The sequence below is a fragment of the Triticum aestivum genome, chromosome 4A (genome assembly GCF_018294505.1).
Source record: "Triticum aestivum cultivar Chinese Spring chromosome 4A, IWGSC CS RefSeq v2.1, whole genome shotgun sequence".
Taxonomy (NCBI): Eukaryota; Viridiplantae; Streptophyta; class Magnoliopsida; order Poales; family Poaceae; genus Triticum; species Triticum aestivum.
The window spans coordinates 7,850,440-7,871,909 of NC_057803.1; the positions used below are offsets into that span (position 1 = coordinate 7,850,440).

Here is a 21,470-nt window from a genome sequence, read left to right on the forward strand (position 1 = left end):
TTAGCGTAACATAATATTATTCTGTTACTATTGTTGAACTGGCGAATTCGAGGGGTTGGACTGATGCTCTCATTTTTGTCGAACTGATCATCTTCTTTATGAACTGATGCTCTCAGTTTGGACCTGTGTTACCGGACTCATGGCTCAGTTTGGACCTGTGTTACCGGACTCATGGCTCAGTTTGGACCTGTGTTACCGGACTCATGGCTCAGTTTGGACTTGTGTTACCAGACTCATGGCATTTTCATCCCCGCAGCATAGTCGCCATAGCCACCGTCGCCGTCGAGGAGCTCGAGCTGCTCGCCCTGAGGGCCTTCGCGGGCGCCGACTCCATGTCCGGCACGGCGGCCTCGCGGGCGGCGGAGCGCGTGCCGCCGTGGCGCGAGCAGGTGACGTTCCGTGGGATGGTGGCGGACCAGACCGACCTCTCCCTCCCTCTTCCTGGTTCCTACCGCCACGCTGGCGCTCAACAAGGATGACTACCTCGCCATCTTCCTTGCCGTGCTCGCCGCCACCAGCAAGGAGCAGCACGCGAGCGCGTGGAACCCGTCCCACGCGCCGGCTCAGGAGACGCGGTTCAGCTGCGCAGTCTGCGGGAAGGCGTTCGCGTCGTACTAGGCGCTCGATGGGCATAAGTCCAGCCACCGCAAGCCGCCGCCCACCAGAGAGCGCTACATCACCACACAGGCGTCCGCAGGCGGTGGGTCGGAGATGAGCATGGCGGCGTCCTCGGGCGGGAGCAGCGGCGGCCTACATCAGTGCACCGTCTGCGGGCGGGGCTTCATGACCGGGCAGGCGCTCGGAGGGCACAAGTGCAGCCACTACTGGGATGGCACCTCCGTGTCCATGACAATGTCCGTCTCCATGTCGGCTTCCTGCGCTGTGCTGAGGAACTTCGACCTGAACCTGCTACCGATGCCGGAGAATGCAGGGATGAAAAGGTGGGCCGAGGAGGAGGTGCAGAGCCCTCTGCCCACCAAGAAGCTGAGGCTTTTGCTGTAAAACAAGGAGAGATGACCAATGGTCAACCGCCCCTTGATTGATTTGTTCATTTGTTGAATTCGATTAGGTATCACCATGATTTGTTGATTTGTTGTATTTATAAGGACACAAAGAAATTAAAAGTATGGGCTTAATTCCATTTCCATGCTCCAGCGCCCTTCTCTGATCTCTCCATGTCCATTATGGCAGAGTAAATATAATGACATAAAAGTGTGTAACAAAAGCAGAATTGAACTGAACGAGAATTTTAAATTGAACTGAAATAAAATATAGGAACTAAACCGAGTGTATTTTCAGATTTCATGCATCAAGATATTTTATATATGTTTTTTATGGTAGAACATGTACAATTTTTTATGCCAAGTAACTTCAAACAAAACAGAAGGAGCTTCATTTACAAGAATAGAACATAACATATGCTAGTTTCGATCCATACAAGGTTTTATCAAATGCTTATTAAGGCATGACACACAACACCTGTTGTGCTATAGGAAGAACATGTAAACCAAGGGGAAATTGGACATATAATTGTTAAGTTGGTTAACTGATAAGCACACAAAACATGTACTGAAAAAGAACACAACATCCTTAGTGCTGCATCGACCTCCTATGGCTGAGATGAACGGTTTGTGGTGGCAGAGGTGAACCGCCTGATTGCTGGGTCGTAGCACTGCCTCGTGTGGCAGAGGTGAACAACTTGTGGTGGTAAGGGTCAACAGCTTGAGCACTGCATCGTCGAACGACCTCGGGGTGGAGGTAATGAACGGCCTGAGCCATGAAAGTTCAAGCAAGGCCACGAAGACCACCAGGTTCAGAGACAATGACAAGGTCATGAGAGGCTGTGTGGGACTAATATTCCAGTGTCAGAATCAGTTCAGTAGCTGCTCACCGCACATACCTACTCAACTGCCTCATGCCTCCGTCCTGCTGCTCACCAGTACACTTGCCGCCTATTCATTATCGTTGGACGTACCCTGCACACACACACAACAACCACCAATTAGCATGCACGCACACACAACTTGACACACACTGCATCATCTACACACCCAAGACTGCATCTTCACCACCCTTGGACTGAGCGCGGGAAGAGAGGAGGCCGGAGCTCGGGAGAGGGAGGAGGCCGGAGCGCGGGAAGGGAGAGGGTCGGAGCGCTGGGAGAGAGAGGGCCGGAGCGCTGGAAGAGAGAAGGCCGAAGCGCTGGGAGAGAGAAGGCCAGAGCGTTTGGAGAGAGAAGGCCGGAGAGCTAGGAGAGAGAAGGCCGTTGCTACAGGCCGGAGCACAGGGAGAAGGCGGCAGCCGGAGCGGAGGGAGAGGGCATCGGCGTGCGATTGAGGAGGCAGCGGGGTTCGCGACGGAGGTGCGTGTGTAGGGTGGGGCGGTCGGACGGCGGCGACAGCGCGTGGGTAGGGTGGGGCGGGCGGACGGCCAGCGGCAGCGCGTGGCTAGGAGGCGGGTTAGGTTGGGGACGGGCCAGGGAGTTTTGTGGTCTGCGCGTCGTAACCTTATAGGGACCGATGGTAACAAAATATTATTCTCTTACTGGTAATAGAATAATATTCTATTACCCTGGCGCTCTATATAGGTCCGATCCATGTTCCGGAACCCCAGAAGCAGCCCCAAAAAAAACACCCCGGCCCGACCGCAGTCGTCCCCGACCTCCTTGATCCCCAATCCCTCGCTGCACCCCGTGCCGCCGCGTCTCTAGGCCACCTCCGCCGCGCCCCCAGGCCCCGGTCGCTGTGCCCCAGGCCCCCGCCGCCGCGCCGCATTGCTACCTCAGCTGCGACCCCAGGCCCCGGCCGCTGCGTCGCCCGGCCGCCTCCGTTGTGCCACCAGGCCAAGGCCGCCGCACTACCAGGCCACCTCCACTGCACCGCCTACCTTCCTCGGCTACGCTGTTTGGCCCTACCTCGCTGTCGCGATACTCCAGCCGGCGTCCCACCGCGCCACGCTGCTCTAGCCGACCTTCCACCTTGATGTGTTTCCCGAGCCCCCCTCGCACTGCGATGCCGCCCCAGGTCGTTCACAGCCGCTACCCTAGTCCGTTCACCACTTCCAATCAATGCCGTTCAACAAGGGGGCGTTCAACAAAAGCAATGGTTAGAACTCAAAATCTTCTCTTGTTTTCTTCCGCCTCTGTAGTTTTCTTTTTTGATTTTGGGGACTGGGTGAGTGCATTTCACCAAGGCATTCCATGTGCTGATGTGTATGCTTGCTTAGCACAAAATTCATAAACTGCCTATTTATTTTGAATTGAACTGTTGTTGCTCTTGAATCAGACCTTCAACGATCCGGTAGCCGGCGTCCGTCCTACTCCATCGCCTTCGGTCTTTTTCCAGTTTGAGACGGTGAGAGCCGCCTGGGACGACTCGCTGGGGACCACGTTGCACCATCAACAGCCTCCCCAAGTACGTCTTCCTACCACCCCCGATGGTAGTTTTTCTCCACCGTGAGAAGCTCCATCTTCTCATCACCTTTCTGTCCCCATACATGCTAAAAATATATATGGCAAAGTCGATGCTAATTTTCATCCATTTTCTGAAGAAAACCAAACTTGGTCAGAGTAACTGAATAACACAACTTTAGTTGATGATTGCGGGTTGTCTGTGTGATTTGATTGGTCTCGTTTCGAATATCTTTGGTTGGTGTATGACATGGTTCTTGCGGATATCCAAAGAAGTAGACACAAAATTTGCATGAAATAGAATTTTGGTAGCATTTTCCAATAATCTGTTAGTTCTTGAGTATGTGTAATGCTGCCATTTTACTGTGCATTTGTTTACTTGTTCTTTAGAGTGACTACTCCAAAAAAGACCCACAGGAATGTGCTGCCCTCAGTCCTCTCTCGAACAATCGAGCAATGCAGGTTCTCCGGTGTGCCAAGTATGCAAAAATGTGGATAACTTCATTCCAGTAAAAGCATGCATCTGCGTATTTCATCTTTAAGGGTCCAGGACGGGAGTCTAGTTGTTTATTCTTATGCTTGGAGAACTTCTTCAGTTTGCATGGGAGAACTTATTCTATTCCTGTTGCTCACAAGCTGTTTGTTGATACGCCTAGAAGAACTGAAATAATCTTTTGTGATGTTTCTTTGTTGTTAAATAATAGCTAACTTTTATGCACATGTTGACTATAAAACATTTGCTGTGGAGCAGTACACGTATTTAAAATTTTATGTGGACTATAAACATTTGCTATAGTTCAGCTTCAAAAACTTTATAAGTACAGAGATATCACCTAGATGTAACACATTTGCTTTGGAGGCTCACAAGGGCAGTGAACTGTCATGTTGATGTTGTATGTGCATGGTGGAGGCCTCCTTCCTGTTGTTATTTGCTCCATATTAAGAATTGTTCTGTAAAAGTTAATGGGATGGCTGCAGTTAGGAGATGATGCTAGCAAGTTCAAACTCTCTTGAATGGATAGATCATAGTGCAGTTAGGAGAAGTGATGTTATGATATGTTGTATGCTATATCAGTGTGTGTTATAAAAAAGTTCTATTTGTGTTAAATAAACAGTTCGGCAGTAGATGATATAGTAAATTCACTAAACCAGGATTTGGCAAGCAGTTTTGTAAAAAGGTTTATGATGATTTGCTCTGATGTGATTTTTTGTGTCTATTTTGGCAGCCTAACAAGATGAACCATACACGCGAGGAGCCTCCCAAGCGCAGCAACTCCTCCGTCCAAGTCGAGCGCTAGGCGCCGTCCATGTCGAGCACTGGGTGCCGTCCAAGTTAAGTCATCCAAACAGCGGGAGAGCGAGCTTTGCTCCGGGGCAGCCCATCCTAGACGAGCAACTGCTCTGCTCTCCACACGAATTTAGTACATAATACTCTCTCTCTCTCTCAATTTATTCAAACATATAGCATGGACACAATTTGTATGAAAAATACCTCTGAAGTTCTAATATGTTGTACAGATGCCTTCAGAAATTAACAAAATATAAATTATTAACAAAATATAAATTATTCACAAAATATAAATTATTGTTTGTTCCTTGTTATATGACAGGATTGGATTGGGTTGTGTGCATGTCAGGCTCTATCCGGCGGTGCTGCCTCGCGTCCGGTCGACGGTGTCCACGAGCGCGAGCAGCCCGTATCCGGCGGCAAGATGAAGGTCACCCGCGAACCATGCTTCCCCTAATCACCTCCACCTTGTGTGGATTCGTTGTTGAGAATAAGCAGAAGCACCTACAGTCCCCCGATGGTCTCCTTGGCCGCACTTGGCCACGAGCTCGTCCACCATGGTGACTGGCAGCCATCCAGGTGGAACGTGGACATCAGTCCAAGCAGAACTAGTTCGTATAAACTGACTAGCATGTGTAATTAGGGGATCCAATGTTGAAAAGTTCAATTAAGCTGTGTGTGCAAATTCAAAGAATTATTGTAGGAAAGTTTAGAAGTTTGGTTTCATGAGGAAAATGTATGATTTTTTGTCAGTATTTGGTATGATTCATTTGCCTCGGGTGCAAACCAAAAGTAGACAAAAATTAATTCTGTTTCCTTCCTGTAATGCTCTCTCAACCCTACTGTCTGTTTTGGTTGATAAACAACTATATACAAAAAATCTTGTACACGGAAAGTTCTTGCATTACTTCCAGGCAAGTTTGAAAAATAAACCACGCAAGTTCGAAAGGACTCACATCAGTACAAACTCGAGTGGACATGTATTACCGTCCAAAAGCAAGTTCAAAAGGATTCACATCCGTACAAACTCGAGAGGGCATGTATTACCGTCCAGAGTGCATTCTTCAATTTACCAAGTTCAGGTATTACTATCCAGAAAGTATATATAACTATTGCTACTCTTCCCCCAATTCAATGTACATATAGAAAAAAGTTCAAATATATGTTAAAAGACAATTTGGTTCTAAGTTATATAGTGATGCAATACACAAAAATTTGCAGCGGTTTAGCAAAACGATTCATATCAGTACAAACTCCAGAGGTCATAAGTTCAGAGGACAAAAAATTTAGCAAATAAAAAAGAAGAACATGAGTGATTTACCAATAAAATTTTGCGGAAGCTCACAGAACAAAACAACATAAACTTGGAGATCTTGACACTGTGACGAGAATGCTCAGTACAAAAATGAACAAAGCTCTGTTCGCACTATCATTTGCAAACAAATGATAAAACAAATGGTCAGTACAAACCCGCACATATCTTAGTTCGTACTATCATTTGCGAACAAATGATGGAACAATTTTCCGTAAAAAAATAGAGTAAAGTGTCTGTGAAAACACGCTCAGTACAACCCCATACAGACATCAGTTCAAGTACTCTTTTTCTAGAACCATTCAAAATTACTCAATGAAAAATAAATCAGTACAGACACACACATCGATCAGTACAACTACTCTGTTTTTCAGACAGGAAAACTGCAGGATCCGTCTCACCATATTCAAAATTACTCTTCAACGATTATGAATTTGAGAAAACGTTCAACATGACTAAGTTTCGCATTTTGGATATCTTTCCAACAATATATTATTTGCCCCATTTCGACAAACTTAAAAAAATCGCATTCATAATCGAATTTGACCGTATTTAAATTTGAGTTTAAACCGTAAGGAATTATAAAAACATTTCTATATGAAAAAGTTGCGCATTTTCCATAGCTTTCCAACGCCGTATCATTTGCATCAATCCGACAAACCGTTTGCCAAAAAAACGTGAAAATATGTTTCGCCCAGAATTTCATCGTTTTTCAAATTACTTTTAAATTGTATATAATTTGAAAAAACAATACATATATGGAAGATGTGGATTTTTACCAGCTTTCCAAGCCATCTTATTTGCTCAATTTTGATAAACCGTTTCAGAATTAAGTCCAAAATACGATTCGCGTTTTCGGTTTTGAAAAAAAATGTTTTTTCGAAACTGCTCTTAAACCGTAATGATTTTGCAAAAAAAAAACTGTATATTTGTAATGTAGATGTTAAGAGCTTTTCAACGATATATTACACGCCCAATTTCAACGAAAATACGATCAGTTCAACGAGATGAAAATCATCAGTATAACCTCCTAAAACCATCAGTTCAAGTAGGGTAACCGAATAATATTCTTTTACGCGAAATAGAAATACCATGGTTGTAGTAGCCACCTATGTAAGTGGATGTTTAATTTGGTTATGCAAGCATGTCCTTATACGTGTGTGTGTGTGTGTGTGTGTGTGTGTGTGTTGTTTTGTATGCAATCCCATCGCACAATACACACGTCTTATTAGCAGCAACCGTCTGTGTTATTATCGGTCTTCACACACATTTCTGATTACATACCTGTTTGTCGCGTATCACACACATCTTGTTAAGTTGAACCATTTCTGTTCTCATATCTCAACGCAAACAGTTCATCCGAGTGAACCACATGCTGTATATCGCACACACCTTCATCTGGCTGACCATTTCTTTTGTGTTGCCTGATCACAAACAGTTCATCCGAGTGAACCGTATGCTGTATATCGCACACACCTCCATCTGGCTGCCCATTTCTTTTGTTCGTCCTCATTGCAAATAGTTAATTGAACTGAATTGTATGCCCTACATCGCACACACAACTAAAATCTGAACCATGTTTGATGACTCCGCCATCGCAAATGTTTTGCACATTTTCTAAAGGTTTTTTTACACCACCGTTTGCGATTATGGCATCGCACATAGTTTCGTCGAAGGGTCTCTGATCGTAGTGTCGCATTAGCAGCATCCTGCAGTAGTGCAGTTACCTCGTTACCAATATTGTTCTCTTTTCTCGTGCATGTGTTCCGACATCCCTGTGATCAAATCACAATGTGTCTGGCCAGACAATGATGGATACCGTAACACTGAGAGGGCCCAGAGATATCTTTCCATCGATAGAGGAGCAAATCCCAATCTTGAGCTATCAAGTTACTTGACATACTTTTCCATGAACCCGTAAGCCACCGTAGTAGCCACCCATTTTCGGATGACGTTTAACAAACGGGAAAAGTGACCTCCAGCTCAGCCCACGACTTCCTTCCCTTTGCATAGATTAGGTGACTCCCTTCCCCCTTTTTCCCATAATGAATTAGCCCGACACGACGAATCCTGCCCCAAAGTTCATGAAGCAAGCATGAATAAACTCGATACTCTCATGGTCTAAGGAATTATGCAAACGTAAACTTCCTCTGTGTTATTAACCATTAACTTGTGACGAAGGTATGTCATAGCATAACATCAAACGGGTTGATTCAACCATGATACGTCTCCAATGTATCTATAATTTTTGATTGTCCCATGTTGTTATATTATCAATCTTGGATGTTTTATAATAATTTTATAGTTATTTTATATCATTTTTGGTACTAACCTATTGACATAGTGCCAAGTGCCAGTTGCTATTTTCCCCATGTTTTTTACATCACAGAAAATCAATATCAAACGGAGTCCAAATGCCACAAAACTTTATGGTGATTTTTTATGGACCAGAAGGAACATAATGGGCCCTGGCTGCGCATGGGGGGTGCCTCGAGGGGAGCACAACCCACTAGGGCGCGCTAGCCCAGGCGCGCCCTGGTGGGTTGTGCCCACCTCGGGTGCCCCCCGGACCGCATCTTTGCTCCATAAATACCCCAATATTGCCAAAACCCTAGGGAAGTCGATGAAATATTGATCCAGCTGCCGCAGAGTCCAGAACCACCATATCCAATCTAGACACCATCTCGGATGGGGTTCACCACCTCCAATGGTGCCTCTGATGATGCGTGAGTAGTTCTTTCTAGACCTATGGGTCCGTAGTTAGTAGCTAGATGGCTTCCTCTCTCTCTCTCTCGCCCTCTCTCTTGATTCTCAATACAATGGTCTCTTGGAGATCCATATGATGTAACCCTTTTGCGGTGTGTTTGTTGGGATCTGATGAACTTTGAGTTTATGATCAGATCTATCTCTTTTTATATCCATGAAAGTATTTGAGTTTCTTTGATCTCTTTTATGCATGATTGCTTACAGCCTCGTATTTCTTCTCTGATATTTGGGTTTTGTTTGGCCAACTTGATCTATTTATCTTGCAATGGGAAGAGGTGCTTTGTAGTGGGTTCGATCTTACGGTGCTTGATCCCAGTGACAGAAGGGGAACCAACACGTATGTATCGTTGCTACTAAGGATAAAATGATGGGGTCTATCTCTACATAGATAGATCTTGTCTACATCATGTCATCATTCTTATTGCATTACTCCATTTCTCCCTGAACTTAATACACTAGATGCATGCTGGATAGCGGTCGATGTGTGGAGTAATATTAGTAGATGCAGGCAAGAGTCGGTCTACTAATCTTGGACATGATGCCTATGTAATGATCATTGCCTGGATATTGTCATGAGTATGTGAAGTTCTATCAATTGCCCAACAGTAATTTGTTCACCCACCGTTTGCTATTTTTCTCGAGAGAAGCCACTAGTGAAACCTACGCCCCCCGAGTCTCTTTCTCATATTATTTGCCTTTGCGATCTACTTTTCCTTTGCGTTTATTTTCAGATCTACTAAACCAAAACCCAAAAATACTTTGCTGCACTTTATTTTATTTGCGATCTATTTATTCAATCTATTGCAACTTTCCCCCATCCACGCACCAATTTCTGGCACCGTTACCCGGAAGGGATTGACAACCCCTTTAACACGTCGGGTTGCGAGTATTTGTTATTTGTGTGCAGGGGCTGTTTATGTTGTGTTGGTTGGTTCTCCTACTGGTTTGGTAACCTTGGTTTCATATCTGAGGGAAATACATCCCGCCGCTATGCTGCATCATCCCTTCCTCTTTGGGGAAATACCGATGTAGCTTCAAGCGACATCAAAAGGAATTTCTGGCGTCGTTGCCCGGGAGGATCTTCAACATATACCAGGTTCCTAATCACAAATCTCATCTCCTCGCAATTTACATTATTTTCCATTTTCCTCTCGTTTTACTCTCCCCCACTTCACAAAAAATTTCCGTTTTATTCGCCCCCCTTTTCCGTTCGCCGTTTTCTTGCCGGATCTGTTTTTGTGTGCAATCTTGTTTGCCGTTGTTATCATTATGGATAGTTCTTCCTCTATTTCTTGCACTCCCGAGAACGAGGTTCTCAACTTTAAACAAAGGGGAGGAGAAAATTTAAAAGATGCTTGGTATAGAATTTACAATGCTCATAATAGATTTACCTCTAAGCAATCCACCGTTGTTCTTCTTCGTTGTTTTTATGTTGGCATCACCACTCCGTATAGATTCGTCCTTGATACGATTACCAGTGGAAATTTCTTGATGTGTCCTTCTCTTGATGCTTTTAATGCTATGTGAAATTTAGTGGGCTCACCACCTCTCATGATTAATGAAACAACTTTGACTCTTGAGCATGTTATGGAAAGACTAGATGCTATTGAAAAGAAAATGCTCACCGAAGATCATATGGAAATTGTAGATAAAAAGATGCATAATTTTGCCACCAATATTGGGTCAAAAGCGGGAGATATTTTTAAGTTTTTAAAAGAAAAGGGTACCGTAATCCATGAAAGAATAGAAGAAAGCCCGTCTCAGATCAATAAACTAGAAGAAATTTTTAGTAATCTAAGCACGGCTTTCGCTTCCGCTAAAACTATCGAAAAACTCCCGTAAAGATTGGCAAAGCTACCAAGAACAAGGGTGCAACTTCTAATAATAGTAATAAAGAAGATCTTAAGACGATTGGTATTCACCCGGATTTTGTTGAAATGATAAGAGATCCTTTTTCCAAGAATGAAATCTTTGAATTTATTCCTAGGAGTGTTGTTATTGAAGATCTTTATGCTAAATCTTGGAAGGATTCTAAGTGTTTGATTCAAAAATTGGACAAATAAAACAAAACGATAACGCTTGTTGGGAGGCAATCCAATGAATAAAATTTATTTTTGCTTTTTTGCTTCCTGTTTTTTAGTGTTAGCAAAATTATGCTACTATTATGATTGTGTTTTTTTATGTTTTAATTAGTGTTTGTGCCAAGTAAAGCCTTTAGGATCTTCTTGGGTGATAGTTATTTGATCTTGCTGAAAAAACAAAAACTTTTGTGCTCATGAAAATAATAATCATTTTTTACCAAAGAGCGATAAAATACCCATTCCACTTGCGGTAGATCAATATACCAATTTCTCAGGTCGTCCTAATTTTTTAGAATTTTTGGTGCTACAGAAGTATCCAAAATAGCCAGATTGCTACAGACTATTCTTTTTTCTTTGCGTTATGTGCTTATTTTCATGGCTCTATGGTTTTATTTGATGAGTTTTTTCCATAGAAAAGTTGGAATACAGTAGATATAATGCAAGAACAAAATATGAATTGGTTTGATACAACACTTATAGTAGTGATTTATTATTTTCTTATACTAACGGATCTCACAAAGGTTTTGTTGAGTTTTGTGTGATTGAAGTTTTCAAGTTTTGGGTTATCTTACAATGGATGAAGGAATAAGGAGTAGAAGAGCCTAAGCTGGGGATGCCCCGGCATCCCAAGCTATTATCCAAAAATGAGCAACCAACTAAGCTTGGGGATGCCCTCGAGTGGCATTCCCTCTCTCTTCTAACGCCCATCGGTATTTTACTCGAAGCTATATTTTTATTCGTCACATAATATGTGTTTTTCTTGGAGCGTCTTGTATGATATGAGTCTTTGCTTGTTTTATTTTGTGTTTTAAGTCTTGATCCCTTTCTGGACACACCTATTTGAGAGAACCAAAATTATGTCATGACTTGTTAGAATTGCTCTCTTTGCTTCACTTAAATCTTTTATGAGCTATGGACTTGCTCTAGTGCTTCACTTATATCTTTTTGAGCACGGTGTGCTTTAGTATTTTTGAAGAAATGCTCTCTTGCTTCACTTAGATATATTTGGGAGTTAGTAAAATTTTCAAGAAATTCTCTGTTGCTTCACTTAAATTAATTTGGGAAGAAACAAATATTATGCTCATGATCTTCACTTATATTTGTTTGAGCTTATGAAAAGCAACACAAGAAAATTAGTCCCAAAGTGATAGATATCCAAGAAGGATATAATAAAAACTTTCATGAAGATCATTGGACAAAGTAAACTTGATTCTTAGTAATAGTTTTGAGATATGATGATGTGATATGTGAGTCATCTCGATGAGTAATTATGCTTTAGTAAGAATATTGGTATTAAGGTTTGTGATTCCCTATGCAAGCACAAAAATCAATAGTCATGCAATGAAATTATATCCTACTTGTGGTGCACTATTCGATGTTAATTATGCTTAATGCTTGCTTATGAGATTATCCGTTTCTTGGTTGGTCGCTTCTCAATCTTTTGCTAGGCTTCATTTTCCACTAAGTATGATCTCTACTTGTGCATCCAAATCCTTTAAACTAGTTTTGCCACATGAGTCCACTATATCTACCTATATGCGGTATTCTTTTGCCGTTCTAAGCAAATTTGCATGTGCCATCTCTAATTTTCAAAATAAACTTCTCTTTTGTGTGTTCGTTTCGCTCGTGGAGCGGTGAGGGGTGGCTAATATTTTCCATGCTAGATGTGTTATTCTCACGATGAGTGTTTATTCACTTGTCATTGCACGAGAGTAAGGCAAAGGTATTAGGGATGCCCAGTCCCAAAATGAAAAAAATGAATTTACTTTATGTTGTCAAATAATAAATCCCTTGGAAAGTGTTGGTATGGAGGGCAACCGTGGATACAGCTAGCCATGGAAAGTGAAAGTATGGTGGAAAAAGGAATAAACTTTATTTTCTGTTTAGGAACCGCCTATGATATATCTAAGCATGGAAAGTATTGGGAACTCTAAGTCGTTTTCGTTGGTGGGATGGATACACCTCGCAAAATATTTTTATCTCTAAGTTTTTCGCTTTGAGCTCTGCCACCTCTACAAATCCCCGCTTCCCTCTGCGAAGGGCCTTTCTTTTACTTTATGCAATTTTTATTTTGAATTTAATTCTCCACATTCTCTTATAAAAGCACCAACTAGGAGGCAATATGATCGTACTTGAGTATTGGGTGTAGCTAATATGCGAGTGTGTTTCATGAATGGATCAATGGTTGAGCATGACGGGCTAGGGATAGCTTATTTTAGCGTTGATATTTTGAAAGACATGGTTGCTTGTTGATATGCTTGAGTATTTAAATTATCATGTCAAAACTAGACTATTGCTTTGAACAATATAAAAGTCCAAATTTCCATGCTATAAAGAAAAGAATATGATATGACATGTTAGGCAGCATTCCACATCAAAAATTCTGTTTTTATCACTTACCTACTCGAGGACGAGTAGTAGTTAAGCTTTGGGATGCTGATACGTCTCCAACGTATTAATTTTTGATTGTTCCATGCTGTTATATTATCAATCTTGGATGTTTTATAATCACTAGCAAAGATGCCCCTGCGTTGCAATGGGATGAAAAAAATCTCACTCACCCATATGTAGCCCCCAAGTTTTAGGAAGGACTGCCAATTGTGTGTAAACAACCCCACCATGGCTGTGATGTGAGACACGCCCGCGACGTCCCAGCAGTAATGCAAGATACATCTGCCCTTCTCCCGCTAGAGCAATTCCACCCTCCACCACAGGAACTCTCGATCATCCTCCCTCGCGATCCATGCAGCACCACTAACAGGACGCACAGCTAGAGAACCCAAGAATTACATAGGGAGGTTAGGGTATAACAACTGAGGATTCCTTGCAGTCTTCAGACGAGAGAGGAGGATTTATGGGCGTTTGAAGAGCTTGGATAGTTCTGTCCAAATTAGGAAGAAAAAGAAGGGGTTCAAGCATGGACCCAAGGTAGAAATATCTCTCACTTACGATCTTTAGTAGAAGCACACAAAGCAGATTTAACAGTTGATTTCACATTCCACTTACTTTCTACTATGTAAGTGAAAATGGCTACTCCAATAAGTAACAAACTATTCACTCCATCTAAAAGTTGCACATCGAGACTGAGTTATGGTGATTGCAAGTTTTATCCAGCTACCTTGAGCAATTATTATCCAAAGACGCATCTTATATTTTCAAAATTGACATGGATAATTACTATTTTCTTGAACCTGAGACATTATTCTCATGTACTTGGAACAATATTCTTGAAAAGAATGCTTGATTTACTAACAATCACATGGCGATGGCTGGGTAGACTTGATAAAAAATTGTTGTTGTCCAAGTCGAGGAGCTAGCACAGGATGATGTGAGAGCCGCCTGGACAGATAATCATTAATTGTATCTACTGGTCTAGTAGCACCTGGCACCGTCCCAAAGATCTCACTTTCGGGTATGATGCAATGAAGCCGCTATGGTTACCCTAGTAAACATCTAAACATGACAAATCCAAAAAAGCCCAACCATTAATACATTGGCAGCCTGCAAGTATTTCTTAGCTCTAACCCTCCATGTTCAACAGCATGCTCTGGGAAACACCTCAGAAGGAGCTAAATTTCTGCAGGACAAACAAAATATAGAGTTAGTAATGCCATTCAACATTATTAATTGGTTTTTAGTTCTAGAGATATAGGATTATCTTAGAAAACCTTTCACTGTTGTTTCACTAACTTGTTGTTCAATATTCAGGAAGCCACAAAGACGCCGTAGTAGCCGTTGGCAGCATTATAGCCATAACTTATATTGCCATTTGAATACACCTTCAAACAATAGTATCATTAAATGCATGTTAGCCATAATTTATCCTCGAGTAGATAATAGTTCACCAGAAAAAATGTTTAAGATGTAACCTACTGCACAAACACCTTACTTGATAGGTTATACTTGCGTCCAGCGAACACCTTGTTTGGTGATTAAGTAGAAACATAATCTCTTGCAGAATTCATCAACATTCCCTAAAAAACTCATTATTTCTACGTATAAATAATTATCATATTACAACCTGGTCAGAGAACATGAAGCAGACCATAATTGTGAAACATTGAAGATTATGTGGCCTTGTTGATTCCAGCGTGAAGGGCAAGGAGTAGAGGGGCATACCTGGTGGTTGTCGTGAGGCCATCTTCTACGACATGGCCTACCTGCAGGTCATTGGGAGGGTGTCGTAGATGTTGCTGCAAGTTCCGGCTCCTCTGTTGCGGCTGCGGGAGCTCGGCGCATCGCATCTATAACTAGCATTCCACTGGGAACAACTTCAAAAGTCCAAGCAAGATTTTTTTTAGGCATGCTTTTGGAATTGGTTAACATAGAGGCCTAGGCACATATTTGATAAGACAAAAACACGGAGACAACCATTACCACTAATAATGAGTGGAATGTGATTTAGTTTCTAAGCATAAAACTGAATCAGCTTAACTGATCATGCTTATGCCTCTCATTTAGCAAAGACTCCCTCTGTACCATGAGTTGAACTGCTAGAATGACATCCATTATGATACAGAGGGAGTATAATTCCTGTGTATTTGGTGCCTGAAACTTGTACCAACTTAAACTACTCTCGGAAGACAATTTTGAACATCAATTTTTTGACTAGTGGATAACGATAAAGATTGCAATAATTCTAATGCATATATTTGGTGCACTTAATTCATCTCAGAGGAACACACAATTCGCTGGAAAAATAATGCCAAGCCCAATAGTATTGAGCCATACCATTCAATTCCTATTCTTGATCTCACCCTGCCGGCATCTTTGCTCTGCCCGAGCTCACCGTAGTAGTCCCTCACCAACGATCTCAAACAGTACTACCCAAGTTACCTCACCAAGCAGAGAGACACTTGATCATTGTGTTCACAGATGAGTTGGATGAATGTGAAACTGAACCCGGCTGAAAAATAATGAAAATCTGAACTAAACTGACCCAACATCAAATCTAAGCCTTTCTATGCATGAAAATGGAGATGAGTTGGATGAATCTGTAACTGAATTCAACTAAAAAACAATGAAAACCTGACCAAAACTGAACCAAAATCAAAATTGGAATAATGAAAATCTGAACTAAACTGAAGAAAAATAAAAATCAAAGCCTTTCTGTGTGTGGCAATGGAGATGAGTTGAATGAATCTGCAACTAAATTCAACTGAAAAAATCATGGAAACCTGAACAAAAGGGAGTATCGTATACAACTACATAATTTAATCCTGAGTGGAGCTGGTCATGCCGCATGCAGACCGTGGCATTGTGCTGCTGTGTGCAAACCATGGAATTTCAAGTTGTTGCCTCTATGCCCATAGCTCTGCGGCTTCCTGCAGCAGCGCGACCATCTCCTCATCATGATGGCACCCAACCGCATGAGCTCCACATAAAACACCTCAGTCGTCCACTCCTCACGCACCACCGACTGCACCAATGATGTACGGTAGGTTGAGCGCGCCACCGACACCGTCCTGCATGGATGCCTGTGTCGGGGACTTGCAGGTGAGGAGCTCCAGTAGGAGCACTCCCAGGGAGTAGACGTTTGCCTTCAGCATGGGCCGCTATGTGTCCAGCACCTCCGGGGCACGGTAGCCGCGGGCGCTGCGATGGCGAACGTGCGCGCAGATGGGGTGGAGGCAGAAGTCGGGGAGCGTGTGCTCCCCCGTCTCCGCCGATCTCGATCGTGCCTGTTGCTGCTGCTGCTGCTGGCGGTGGCAGCGGTTGCTGCTAGATAATGGGATTGTCTTTGAGCCCGGTGATGGATCGCGATGAAGACGGGGAGGAAGGCCGGCGAGGTCGGGATGGCGTGGATCCGACTGCAGGAGGTAGATTCCGGCCTGATCCGGGCGAGGCGGCGTTAGTCGTTGGCCATGGCTACTCCTGAAGAAGAAGGGGAGAGGGAGTCCTTGTGTGTGAGAGAGAAACATAGGGGAAGGAAACGGAGAAGAGGGAGAGGGGTGCGTGGCGTGGAGGTCCGGCGGCGCGGCAACCGGTGACGAATATTGATCCTGCCGTCGCAGAGTCCAGAACCACCAGATCCAATCTAGACACCATCTTGGATGGGGTTCACAACCTCCATTGGTGCCTCTCCGATGATGCGTGAGTAGTTCTTTGTAGACCTAAAGGTCTGTAGTTAGTAGCTAGATGGCTTCCTCTGTCTCTCTTGATTCTCAATACAATGGTCTCTTGGATATCCGTATGATATAACCCTTTTGCGGTGTGTTTGTTGGGATCTGATGAACTTTGAGTTTATGATCAGATCTATCTCTTTTTATATCCATGAAAGTATTTGAGTTTCTTTGATCTCTTTTATGCATGATTGCTTACAGCCTCGTATTTCTTCTCCGATATTTGGGTTTTGTTTGGCCAACTTGATCTATTTATCTTGCAATGGGAAGAGGTGCTTTGTAGTGGGTTCGATCTTACAGTTCTTGATCCTAGTGACAGAAGGGGAACCGACATGTATGTATTGTTGCTACTAAGGATAAAACGACGGGGTCTATCTCTACATAGATAGATCTTGTCTACATCATTTCATCGTTCTTATTGCATTACTCCGTTTCTCCATGAACTTAATACACTAGATGCATCCTGGATAGCGATCGATGTGTGGAGTAATAGTAGTAGATGCAGGCAGGAGTCGGTCTACTAATCTTGGACATGATGCCTATGTAATGATCATTGCCTGGATATCATCATGAGTATTTGAAGTTCTATCAATTGCCCAACAGTAATTTGTTCACCCACCGTTTGCTATTTTTCTCGAGAGAAGCCACTAGTGAAACCTACGGCCCCCAGGTCTCTTTCTCATATTATTTGCCTTTGCGATCTACTTTTCCTTTGCGTTTATTTTCGGATCTACTAGACCAAAAACCCAAAAATACTTTACTGCACTTTATTTTATTTGCGATCTATTTATTCAATCTATTACAACTTTCTCCCGCCCACGCACCAATTTCTGGCACCGTTACCTAAAAGGGATTGACAACCCCTTTAACACGTAGGGTTGTGAGTATTTGTTATTTGTGTGAATGGGTTGTTTACGTTGTGTTTCTTGGTTCTCCTACTGGTTCGATAACCTTGGTTTCATATCTAAGGGAAATACCTACCGCCGCTGTGATGCATCATCCCTTCCTCTTTGGGGAAATCCCGATGTAGCTTCAAGCAACATCAAACCACAAGTGTTCTACTAACATTGTGTCCTCAAAGTTGCTGGCATAGTCATGCCCATGATCAGGAAAGTAGAACCATCATGCAACACTTGAGATAGTCTTAGAGGCCAGAATAGGAATACATTTTGCCGTTTATTATTTCACACGTGCATATGAGTCTTCCTCCAAGCCTCGTGTTATTATAGACTCGAGAACCATAGGAGTTATAGCATGGAACATAAACATAATGATGAACATGGAGATAAATAATACCATTTATTATTGCCTCTAGGGCATATCTCCTATAGTTGTGTGGGTTAGAGTTCATGGTTTCGCTTGTGGATTGCACCTATCCCGTGCTCCACGATTTGAGCGTGGTTGTGTGGGGTAGTATCGCGGGTTGCGGATCGGCGAATGTTTGGATTGCAAGCTTCGGTGCGCATCCTCCTCGTTGGGTCATAATCTCTTATTTTCTGTTTTTTGGCTGCTTGCTGCTAGTTACCCCCATCCATTATCGATCCTACACTGTGAAGATCGGACCTCCACTTATACACCCTCTTCTCCGAAGACGGTGTCGCACTAGAAGATGAACTTAGAAGTTCCTATGGAACTGAATCCTAAGGAATGACCAGAGGGTGTCAATCCTGTAAAATTCCTACACAAACTTTTAAATCAAAGGATGCCTAAAGTTAATCTTGAGACCATATGCAATATCCGAATAGAGGGAGACATTGTTATACATCGAGTAAAATGCATAGAACCACCACTTCCGTGTCACAACTTGCGTAAAACCACCACTTTACAAAACATGACACTTTGCACCGAATCAAAGAATTGACAGTGGCAAAAAACACTGAACCAAAAGATGATCTTGTTTTGACTCGGCAAAGCACCCACCTGGCTAGTGGTGGACGGCGCAAGCAGCAACGTGCTTAACAGTCGTACCGATCAAGCCGGTCGGACCGTTCTCCTAAAGGCAATAGTGGCCCACTTCCCACTCCCTCCTCTCGCTCACCCGCACCCGCTCTTGCTCCCCTCTACGCCGCCACCGCCGTGGCTCAACCTTGCCACCGCTGCCACAATGCCTTCTGGGGAAGACTCTGAGGACAACAGTGATGACGATATGGTCCACTTTACCGGGGAGGTAATGCCCTTCCGCTGTACTCTGTTTGAGGGCCTAGGGTTAGTAAAAGTGCTAGTTATCGACTAGATGGGGGTGAATAGACAATTTTTATGGAAGTCTTCAGAATGGGCAATGTCTTCGAAGACGTGAAACTAAAACAATAACTAAATAGGATACGGTGGAAGATAAACTACACTAGGCATGCTGATATGTCAACCACAATTGAAGTGAGATGAGAAGACAATAACAACTAGGTAGAACAAGCAGTTATGCAGGATAGTGTGAAGACAAAGGGGTAATCAGAGTGATAGTCTTCAAACAATGTATTCAAACAAAATGAGCAAGCAAAATCTTCACAAAGGTAAATACTAAGTAAAGGAGTGAAATGATAGAACCAGCTGCTCCGAGAAGACAAATGATTTGTTTGACAAGTTCCAATTGCTGTGACAACTGTACGTCTGGTTAGGGAGACTGAGATTGAACTCCGAAGACCTAGTCTTCGCCTTATTCTCCTTGAGCTAAGATCCACAAATCTCGCCCAATCACTCAGATAAGTCTTCAAGGTAAACTTCCAAACCTTCACAGAATTCGTTCATCGGCAATTCACAATGACTCTTGGATGCTCAGAAAGCAAAGCCTAACCAGCTGGAAGATCATAGTGTAACAAGTCTTTGGTTCACACAGAACATAAAGGCTTCAGTGATGCTCAATCACTTTTGGGCCCGGGTGTTTTGAGTTTGTCGTCCTCGCAAGGATTCTCTCTCAAAGGCTTCATAGGTGGGTTGCTCTCAAATGACAAAAGTCGTGCACTAACTCAGAGTAGCCACCAACTTATGGTGGAGGGGATGGGCTATTTATAGTCAGGAGGCAACTCAACATGATATCTCTGAAATGACACTGGATCAGTGGACAAGTGATGCGCCTCCAACATATCTATAGTTTTTGATTGTTCCATGCTATTATAGTATCAATCTTGGATGTTTATTATGCAACTATATATTATTTTTTGGGACTAACCTATTAACCCAGTGCCTAGTGTCAGTTGCTGTTTTATGCTTTTTTGGCTTTTCAAAAATCAGTGTCAAATGGAGTCCAAACGCTACAAAACTTTTTGACGTTTTTTCTAGACCAGAAGGGACCCTAGAAGCTTCGAGAGAAGACCTATGGAGCCACGAGGGATTGACAAGCCCGGAGGGCGCGCCCCAGGGGCGCCCCCCAGGCTTGTGGGCCCCCTTGTGGAACCTCTTGACCTAATTCCACTTCTATAAATTCCCGAATATTCCCAATATACCAGAGAGCTACCCAAAATACTTTTTCCACCGTCGTAAGTTTCTGTTCTTTGGAGATCCCATCTGAAGACCTTTTCCGATACTCTTTCGGAGGGGGAATCGATCACGAAGGGCCTCTACATCAACCTTGTTGCCCTTACGATGATGTGTGAGTAGTTTACCACAAACCTATGGGCCATAGATAGTATCTAGATGACTTCTTCTCTCTCTTTGATCTTCAATGCAATGTTCTCCTCGATGTTCTTGGAGATCTATTCAATGTAATCCTTTTTTGCGGTGTGTTTGTTGGGATCTGATGAATTGTGGGTTTATGATAAGATTATTCATGAATATTATTTGAGTCTTTTCTGAATTCTTATATGCATGATTGTTATAGCTTTGTATTTCTCTCCAATCTATGTGTTTGGTTTGGCCAACTAGTTTGATTTATCTTGCAATGGGAGAGGTGCTTTGTGATGGGTTCGATCTTGCGGTGTTCAATCCCAGTTACAGAAAGGGACATGACACGTATTTGTATTGTTGCCATTAAGGATAAAAAGAAGGGATTTATTCATATTGATTGGGTTTACTTTGTCTACATCATGTCATCTTGCTTAAGGTGTTACTCCGTTCTTTATGAACTTAATACTCTATTTGCATGCTGGATAGTGGTCGATGAGTTGAGTAATAGCAGTAGATGCAGGAAGGAGTCGGTCTACTTGTCTCGGACATGATGCCTATGTAGATATCATTGCCTTCAATATCGTCATAACTATGCGCTTTTCTATCAATTTCCCAACAGTAATTTGTTTACCCACCGTATGCTATGTTCAAGAGAGAAGCCTCTAGTGAAAATTATGGCCCGTGGGTCTATCTTTATCATATATTAAAAATCCAAAAATAGCTTGCTGCAATTTATTTACCACTATTTTATCTTGTGTTGTTGTTTATCTATCTATCACTACGAGATTTGATCCTTGCAATTAACTGCGAAGGGATTGTCAACCCCTTGTTTGCGTTGGGTGCAAGTATTTGTTCTTTTGTGTGTAGGTGTTGTTCAAGAGGTCTTGAGTGGTTC

At 42.8% G+C, this 21,470-nt stretch overlaps 1 pseudogene; it reads left to right on the forward strand.

Annotated features, from left to right (window-relative positions):
• The first annotated feature begins 203 nt into the window (after positions 1–203).
• On the forward strand, positions 204–1,002 carry LOC123088686 (zinc finger protein 36-like; annotated as a pseudogene).
• Positions 1,003–21,470: the final 20,468 nt, after the last annotated feature.